The 8731-nt window shown below is 37.0% G+C and overlaps 1 long non-coding RNA gene across 1 annotated transcript; it reads right to left on the bottom strand.

The window, feature by feature from the left end:
* Nucleotides 1-4588: 4588 nt before the first annotated feature.
* Nucleotides 4589-8221, bottom strand: LOC112655983 (uncharacterized). The gene is made up of 2 exons (XR_004808294.2): nt 7931-8221; nt 4589-5711 (listed from the first exon to the last, which is right to left on the bottom strand). It is a non-coding gene; the product is annotated as an uncharacterized LOC112655983 (long non-coding RNA).
* Between the last annotated feature and the right edge of the window lie 510 nt (nt 8222-8731).

Raw genomic sequence — 8731 nt, forward strand, 5'->3', positions numbered from 1 at the left:
TACATCACTTTACAAATCAAAGAGACACTTTCTCTGCTGTGTTCAAAAAAACATTTATTTAGCAGCACTGTCGTCCACAAATAGCCCCAGCACACATCACTTTACCACTGTAGTCTTGTTTTTATATTCTCCAAGATTCTCTTTTCAAATCTATAGACGGACTCGAGTGTTGATTCAGTACTGGTTGCTACCTTATGAGTCAGTTAATAGTCTAGCAAGGGTTAGAGGGAGATAACAGATTCCTTTCAAGTATGGGAGAAGAGTCTGAGAGATGAGGGAGGAATCCACTCTAGGAAAAGGGTGGTTGGCCAGAAAGGAACTCCAAAGAGAAGTAAGCGTGCTGATGTGTGGGGACGAAGGCATGCATTGATACATAATCGGTATTAGCTAGTTGTCTACATTTTGCTGAAGTGGCATATGGAACAATTGCATAAAAACACTGAAAAGAAATAAGGCCATGTCGATAGATATTTGTATAAATTCTATTGGCTATCTTGACTTTTTAAAAGTACCTTAATCATGCATGCAGATTCAGTCTCTCCCACCAAAAAAAGGAACGCTGTTTCTTGCTCCAATAGGCACTAATCTTGTACCAACTATTTCATGAAAAATCAGTAAAATCAGCTGTGAAAGGAATATGAATATGATTTTTTGCTTGCTGGAGAATCCCTCAAAGCAAGATTGCCAAAGAGTGGGCAACAGTGGCTTGTGAAACAATACTCTACTATTTTTGCTTGTTTTTTTCCTTCTCTAAATACCTTGTTATAAATGTTTTTATTTTTTCATGTCTCTAAAAATAAGAAAAAATCAAGCCACAGAGACAAGGCCCCTTTAATATTTTGCAAGGCTGACATCACCATCGTTAATAAGGCATTTATTGGGGACCCACTGAGCACGGTGACATTCCAGTTTCCCACTCCTACTTCCCACCACGGTCCCCGCTGGACGCCAGCCTCTCCGTGCACAGTTAAATGTCTGCGATGCAGCCCTCTTGGTTTATTGTTAATTAACTTGAAGTCTAGATCCCATCCACGTACAACTTAAAATACAAATTGTGTGCACTTTGAACATAGTCTTTGAACGTTCTTCACTAATTGTTTAAATGACGTGTGGATTTTGTCTCTAGCAGTTGGTTTCACTTTAACCTTTGGACAAATTGAAAACTTTTTTTTTTTCCGTAAAACTCCATTCCTCTTTGTAGTCTTAATTTTGCACCACGGGGACTGTTTAATAAGCAGTTTTCAGGTAGAAAAGAAAGACCTGATGACCCAATATTCTGTTTTCCCCAATGATTAGATGTAGAAATTAGCAAGAAGAAGGAGAAGAAGAAGAAAAAAAAAGAAAAAGAAAGAAAAAAGAAAAAGAAGGGAACTGGATTATGATTGGTTACACATATATAGGAGCAACTCCCCAAAGTCGTTAAGGGAGCAATAATGAGAGAAAGTTGTTGCTAAAATTGATTTTAGGTGGAAGCCAATTTCATTTCCCTAAAAAATCTTTTGTATATTTATTTAGTAATTGGTCATGAAATAATGCTTTAGACAGGCATTTTAGAAAGCATACCTCCTGTTTAATAAATCTGAGGCTTTGATAATTATTAATGCACAAATGCCGGCAGAGAGATGCTTTATTCCCCATGTCATAGTACCGCTATTAATGATACTCAAAGGAGTGAAAATTACCATTTCGGAAGTGTCCAAAGCAGTAAACTGGTAAACAAGCCCGCAGTTAGGGCTATGGATGATGTGAATCAACAAGGGTGAAAAGATTTGGTTACTCTGTGTATTAGTGTTAATAGGAATAGATTATAGAGGAATATTTGTGATGTGACCTTCTGTGCACTAATTGAAATAGTATTCAGAGTCAGCATTGGCGTAATCAAGTTAAACACGGAATCATAAATCATCATGAAAAGTGCTGTCACAACTTCACCGTTAATGCCCTGGACTGCTGGGCAGCCTCGCGAAAATATCTGCTATGCCGATCTTTAGGTTAATAGGAACAGAAATGGCATTTAAAGACTATTTGGATCAAATCTGCTCTGAGGTTGAAAGTGTTCCTCTGTTAATTTACTGGTAATTTGAAGTGATGTAGTTAGGGTTAGAAGGAGCACAGCTGAGCCCCTTATAGCAAAACAAAGGGCTGTGGGAGTTTCTTCTAATATTTATTTAATTGCTTTAGGGTACAATGCTAATCAGTTTTAATATACATGTGTAGTTTCCTTTGTTTCTCAGATATAAAACAGTTGGCAAGTTGATCAAATGCGTATCATTAGCTATATAGCTTCAGGTGATGCATTTGACAGTGACAACTTCGGCATCCTTATATTTATCAAGCAGAAAGGTTTTATTGTGTATACATGGAAATATTTCTGACAAGTTAAACTATGATGTGTCCTGAGAAAGAATAAGAATTTACTAGCAATATTTTTCTTATGAACATTTTTTATTGATTGACTAGAATCAAACTAACAGGCTTAAGAAAAACACAGAGGAATTTGTTAAGAAATGATATATACTATTGCCAATAACACCCGGTGTCTCAATGCAGAGGAAGGTTGTGCTAATTTAACCAGTTACTCATCAGATCATGTAGCCTAGAAGATGTATGATGCTAAGCAGTAAAGGGCTTATTTATTATAATTTGCTCCAAATGTTATAAATTAATACAAATTCCGGCGGCCAATTGATAATAGAATCTTTTCAAAAGTATGATATTTTACTTCAAATCTGAAAACACTTCAAGTCTATCCAACTTCAAGTAATGTATTTAAAACTTAGCAGGCACGTTACCTGGATGAATGTAGGTCTGTTAGGTAAATAATCCTAGGGGACTAGTTATTCCTAACTGTCGTTCACATGAGTAGGGAGGGAACGGAAAAGAGGGTTACTTATCTGTAAATACAGTAGGATGTTTTTAGTCACCACAAAAACTTTTCAAACTTTTCTCCCTTTAATAGTACTTAGAACTTTCAGCTCATACTCTAAGGAGCCAATCAGTTGCTGGCAGTTAAAAGAGTATCGTATATATTTTCATACAATTAGCAATCATCAGAAGTGATTTCTACTATGAAATAACTAAAATGCTGGCTAACAAAATACGTTCACCCTTTTTAAGAAATGGAGGTCCTATTTTAGGAAAATTGCTTAACAGAATGTTGAAAAAAGTTTCAATCACCATATTTAAATGGGCTGTTAGTCATGGTACCCTAGGCTGATGATCTCTTTGTATTAATTTCTCTAACAATAAAATAAATCAGTTGCCATAATTCAGGGGATTATCTGCCATTTGAAGATGAAGCTGGTTCTACATCAAGTAAGCAGGGCGAGAAAAGGAAGGAAGAAACTACACCCCTTGTGAAAAATGTTATCTCTGAACATTTCTTCCTTTGTTACTAAAGATATAAGCATAAATTAGATATAGCAGCTGATGTTGGTAAACTCCCAATCTATTGGGGGACACATTCTAGTACCACAGAGCTAGATGTGTCTTTAAAGAGTTCTCAGCAGATTTGTGGGTGGAGCAGGATGAGAAGCCCCTTCTCCAGACTCCTCATTCTGTGCCATGGCTTCTCCACCATTGTGCAATCCACATCCTGCCTGGATCCTCTGCTTTGGAAGTGAATGGGAACCAGAGAGGAAGGACAGTCCAGAGGGACAGGCCAGAGACAATCTCCAGTGTAGCTGGGTACCCTATAAATCCATGCATGAGCATCAAACAGCACTAGTTACAGCCAGTTTCACCATGGATTGCGTTCCTCTAAGCAGAAAACCTGAAAGGGGGTGGTGACTAATGACTAGGTGTTTCTCATCTTTCGGAGGTGTGAAAACAATTCATACATAAGGCAGTCAAATACATGTTTTTAAGAATTTTTTTCTTATTTATTGCTCTCCATCGTCTTCGGGGAATGGCACACTCTTCTCAATTTCTGGTCTTCTTTATTGTTAATGCTTATAATGACCTAGAATTGAGCCTGGCACATAATAAGTGCTACATAAATATTTGTTAAGTTTTAAAAGTTATACAGGTTCGTTATTTTACATGTCTACTCAATGGCCATGATTTGGGGTTTTTAAGATTTTTGTGCATAGATCTCTGAAATGGTAGGATTTTGAGAAATAGAAATATGAATGGAATTGACATCTAAGTGGAGATGTTCTACTTCAGCGTAACAATTCCACATCTGACACTAATTTTAAAATCTTTTCTCCCAAATGCCTGCTCACTACCTTGGCTTTATAGGCCGACCTGCCATCCGTGAGCATAGCTGCGTGTCTCCTCCACTTGAAGAGCCCCATGAGCATAATATAGTCAGTGGGAGTGCAGGACAGAAAAAATATACACTGCTTTGCACACAGCCTGAAAATCAAGGCATAAAAGAGGGAAAATAAATCAGTGCGCCCCATTCGGCCTTTGCATGCATAATTCATCAATAGAAATAAGTATCCAAAATGTTTTACCAGCGAGTGTAGGACAAGTTACTTTATTTTTCATTAATATCTGAATCGTAGCTCTACCCCAGACAATCCCAATATAGATAATGGGGACTATATAAGCTATATATTTAAGAGAAAGAAATATCAACAAGTTGTTGATTTTAGGATATATTTATTGGCTTAAGTATAGTCTGTCCAGTTTTAACTAATACAAACCAGTTAGCTGGAAGATAATCAAAATATTGGTGCCAAAGATTAGCAATGGGAATTAACATTTACTGAGCTTCCACAATATGTTGATCACTATAGTAAGCACTATCTCATTTAATCTTCCCAGTCATCCATGAGATTACGCTGTTTACTCCATTCACAGGAGAAGGCAGTGAGGTCCAGAGCAATGGAGTAACTCACCCATGATCACACAGATATTGAATGGTAGGGTCTAGGTTTCATCCCACATTTCTTGGATCTAAAATCTAATTCCTTTGTCTACTCCATGCTACTTCTCTAGTCAAGTTAACAATTGTATATAAAATAAGCCATCTATTCAAAAAGAGTTTCATGTGTATATATACCCATGCTCCAGGCTAGTAGGTCAGTGACTAAAAGGGCAGCAAAACGGTAAAGCCTAAATCTGACATCTAGTGACAGCTACTCACTCCTTCTTTGTTCTGCAAGTTCATCCAGCCCCTTGCAAACATTTACTACTTTACAATTCTCTCCTTCAGCCAGAAGGGCTCTTGGCATTTGGGGGTTCAGTGAGATGGTGGGTGGAGGGAGTTTTGCCTTAAAGTCTTTTATCTGCCTTAGATTGTCTCTTGCAATCCCAGGCATCCAGAGGAATCACAAACATCCAGAGATTTGCAATAAGTAAATACAGGGGGACAAATAGAAGACACAGAATATTGGAGAGGTTTCCTCTCGTAGTATGAAATACCACTTTCCATTGTTATGAGAGTTCTGAAAACACATTTCACCCTTTGTAAGTCTCAGGCACAGGTGTGCCTCCCCTGGGTCAGGGAAGGAGGAAAGGAGAAAGGTGTACTTCTCCTTCACTGTCTTAAGCTGGGAGCTCCAGGCCAAAGTTGCTGCTCTGCCTGTGACTCCCACACGGGATCCCTGCAGAGGCATCAACACTGCTGAGCCTTACTTCTGCTCCTCGATCCCAGGACAAAAGAGAAGATTGCAGGTAAACCGATCCTCAGTCACCGAAAGTCAGTTACAATATTACATGTGTTTTCTAGATCACAGTTTTAAAGACTGGAACATGTTCCACTGCAGATAAAAAAGTTATTACAGAATTCACCCTAAGTCCACTTCATCCCATGGTCTTTGAAGAAACCTATAGCTAAACCCTAGTTGACATTTAATTTAGTACCTGAACATCAGGCTAAAAAGGTACTGCTGATAAGAACACCATGTAAATTGCATTAAAAATAAAAAACTATGTATGAACTATTGCACGTTTAATATAGACAAATTTTATCACAGGTAGCTTTTTTTAATCCTCAAAAAATTAAACATGCAATTATTCAACTTATGAAATAAATACATTTATATCAACTTTGTCAATTCCACTGTCTTTTTTCCTGGTCTAGTTTTCCAAGATAATTTGCCTCTATATTCACATTATGAGCTTGCAGTGTCTGTACATAAAAAGCCTAATTGCGTTTTTTAACATTGGAATTTTGACATAATGATTATATTCATCTTTTGAGATGTTGTCCTACACGGAGTCCTTAAAGATTTTCAAATTAACTTGTTCAATTCTAAAACTCCAAGCATGATTATTTTACTTGAGAGGCAAAAAATGCTTGAAAGATGAATTAATAAAATTCCATCCCATACATTATCCTGCTTGGCAATGAACGGAGTGCTTATAAGAGAAGGATAAATCTAATTTAACATTATAACTCTTTTAATAATAAAAATATATAGATTCAAAACCTCTTCAGTGACCCTGTCTCACACAGTATAATTCCCTAAAACTTCTAAGTCACTCAATGATAAGAGGCTGATCTAAACGCTTCCACTGCATTAATCAAATACCAGGTCTAATTAAAAGAGCCATGCACAAAGCTTTTTCAAAATGTTGCTCAGGTATTGCAATAATTTCTGATCACCCAAGCCTGGAAGACAAATAATTAGAGCTGCCAGAGCATTCTGATGAGTGATGTCAGCATCTCCAAGTGACCTTCCCTCCACTAATTAATTTTCATCTTAAGAAAAGAGACCCTGTTGTTGCACATTATTAATTGAGTTCACTAAAAGATGCGCCTGATTAATTTTTGTTGATAATACTTGTCATTCTAGGCAGCGGCTGTAATCATTCTATTGGGTTTTATTTTTTTAAGTTGATCTAAGTCCTTTGCAATGTGACTGATATATCTGATACAAAATATCATGCATAAGGGCATATCCTATAATGTGTCTGGGCTATTTTTCATTGCAGTTGTTTGCCAAGGTAAAATGAAATGTCAGTGGAGTTTTCGGAGCTGTTGGAAACTGTAACTCTGGTTTGCCCTGGGAGCTTAGTGAGGCCACTAATTCTCAAGTGCCCAAAAAAGATCACTACACCCAACTTGCAGCCTCTTCTCAGGTTTTATGGTAAAATATCCCTTCACCAGAGAAAAACGCTGAGATCGTCTTCAAGAACTCTTCATTGCATTTCTGTTATTATCAAAAAGATTTCCTGCAACTTCCTTTGTCCTCGAGTGGGAGAGATAGCCCGCTAAGTCCTTCTAGCCTTCTGACCCTGTGTGAGTGGCACAAACTAAGCTCAGAACTTGGATGATTGCCCTATTCATTCATAAAATATTAGGATTAGAAAAAAATAGAGAGAGAGCTATATTAAAGTATTTATTTCATTAACCTAAAATTAAACAGGAAATTCACTCACACACCTAATGAATGTAAGCTGTAGTCTAATATGGGAACATTCGCATGTCATTGAATTTCAGGACCCTTATTAAAACCATAGTGTGTTTTCAGCGGAACTTTCTAAGTTTAGAGTTAATTTCTTGGAAAAATATTGTGTTTCAGCTTCTAAGTGAAAACATTTCATTTGTATTGGGAAAACAAACTCACAAAGCTTCTTAGATTGTAAAGGGGTCCTGCTAAGCGAATTTTGATGACTTAGTCTAAAGTGAACAAAAAATTCTGTGGATATATATGCTCAACGATTAAGAGAAAAATGCTTACTGAAATGTCTTTTGTTTTGCTGAATCTAAAATTTTGTAGAGGATCCTGAGCCTTTTTGAAACAGGGAGGGTTAGGTTTTATTATCCATGCTATATGCCACTTGCCTAGAAGTTTAAAGAAATTCATAAACATAGTACAGAAGGAAAACACAACTCTGTGTCTTAAGTCTCTTTTGAGGTAGCCTTTTCTACTGTGGTAAGCCTGTTTCTCTGTTTTATTTTCCATTGAGTAAATGCAAGGTGGCCCGAAGCTACCCAAAATCTAATACCAGATAAAGTTGCCCAATTGCTCACCAAATTCACACCACTCCATGAGCAGTCCTTAGTGGAGGGAAATGTGGCACTGATTCTCCAGTAGTAGAGTTCAGGCTTATGGTTATCCATCAGTAAAATCTAAATATCCATCAAGAATCAGGCATTTTGTATATTCTTAAGTCTGGATGACCTAAAGCTGTGAGATTCTTCACCTTGTCATCCCTGAGGAAACAGAAATAGAAAACCCTAAAATTTGGGGATAAAGGAAATTCTTTTGTGAGCTGAAAGATGGAGTCACAATGTAAAAAAAAAGAAGAAAAGCAGCATATATAGATAACCAAACCTGATGTTTCATAAGATCTTCTATTGTCACAGTATTTTAAAACAGAAAACAACTTTAGACCTCATCTGTCCAACCCCAACATTTCACATATAAAGAAACTGATTCCCAGAATTTTGATTCATTTGAATAACAAAGGGTATAATCCTTTGGATTTAGGAAAGCAGTAGAAAGAACAATGATAAACACCTATTTGTATTTAGTTAAAACATCTTTGTTTAAAATCATGAGCAGTGCATATTTCTCAGAAAATAATACTCAGTTGTTACAGAGAATTGCTGAAGTATCTTTGTGGATCACAACATATGTATTTATCGGTGTTGATATCTCTTTTACGCTATGGTACTAAGGGGTCATATGTGTCTATTCTGCTGTACCTATTGAAGTTACTGCCTAGGAAGTTATTAAATAGATCAGAGGGGAGGGAGCTGAAGGGGAAGAAAAAGGCAAGAGGAAAGGAAAATTAAGTGGGGGGAGAAGTGCATGGTCATTTGGTCCCA

This window comes from Canis lupus, chromosome 22, assembly GCF_003254725.2.
Source record: "Canis lupus dingo isolate Sandy chromosome 22, ASM325472v2, whole genome shotgun sequence".
Taxonomy (NCBI): Eukaryota; Metazoa; Chordata; class Mammalia; order Carnivora; family Canidae; genus Canis; species Canis lupus.